The sequence below is a fragment of the Octopus bimaculoides genome, chromosome 4, assembly GCF_001194135.2.
Source record: "Octopus bimaculoides isolate UCB-OBI-ISO-001 chromosome 4, ASM119413v2, whole genome shotgun sequence".
Classification (NCBI taxonomy): domain Eukaryota; kingdom Metazoa; phylum Mollusca; class Cephalopoda; order Octopoda; family Octopodidae; genus Octopus; species Octopus bimaculoides.
Window position 1 is genome coordinate 108,737,046 of NC_068984.1, and position 1,462 is coordinate 108,738,507.

The window sequence follows — 1,462 nt, forward strand, 5'->3', positions numbered from 1 at the left end:
TATATATATCTATATATATATATATATGCATATATATATATATATATATATATATATATTTATGTATGAATGTATGTATGTGTGTGTTTGTGTGAGTGTATGTATATGTGTAAATTATATGTGCGTGCGTGTGTTTGCATAGGTGTCTGCTCCTCTCACCGCTTGAAAACCGGTGTTGGTTTGTTTGTAACCCCGCAACATAGCGGTTCGGTAAAAGTACGAGATTTAGAAAAAAAAAAAGACAAACAAACAAATACTAGGGTCCATTTGTTCGACTACAACACTCCAAAACGGTGCCCCAGCATGGCTGAGGTTCAATGACTGAAGCATGTGAAAAAAATATAAGATATAACATCCGTTCATTGTGTCTCATAGGTTCTGAGGATGCAAGAGTAGACAATCGGAAGAGATCTCAAGAACGTGTAGTAGTTACTTAGGCATTATGGCAGTTTTGAGCCGATTCTTGTCGTCAATAACGAAACTGTTTAATCTCATATCATAAGAATACAAAACATTCTGTGATTATGGAAACTATTTTATGGAAACTCTTTACTCTTTTACTCTTTTACTTGTTTCAGTATATTTTGACAGTGGCCATGCTGGAGCACCGCCTTTAGTCGAGCAAATCGACCCCAGGACTTATTCTTTGTAAGCCTAGTACTGATTCTATCGGTCTCTTTTGCCGAACCGCTAAGTTACGGGGACGTAAACACACCAGCATCAGTTGTCAAGCGATGTTGGGGGGTGTGTGACAAACACAGACACACAAACACATATATATATGCATATATACGACGGGCTTCTTTCAGTTTTCATCTACCAAATCCACTCACAAGGCTGTAGGACTGAACCCGGAACCATGTGGTTGGTAAGCAAGCTACTTACCACACAGCCACTCCTACGCCTGGAACAAAAAAAAATCAATAAAAATTAAAATAATAATAATAATAAAAAAAAATATGATCCCATGAAGTAAGCAGTAATATCAGATCTGAAAACAGTTTCAAGAACAACAGCAAAAACAGCAGCAATAACAACAAAAACAGCCGCATCAAGAACAAGAACAAAATTTATTAAGTTTCGCGACAGCAACACCTTTCATTGTTCTCTTTTATCGATCGGAATGGTCAAATTCAGACACCGATTTAGCATACTATGAAGGTTGTACTCTTAAAAAAGTTCCTTTTCTTCTCAAGAGTTACTTCACGTCTTTCCTTCTTCCCCAGTCTGTCTCAGTCTAATTCTACTATACACATACATCATGTATATATATATATAATATACACATATATATATACATACATAATATATATTCGGTAAATGTAATATATATATATATATATATATATATATATATACTGCGTGCACGGGGGCAGTCTCACACACACACACACACACACACACATCACATATATATATATACATACATGCATATATGGGTACAGGACATAACAAAAAACGT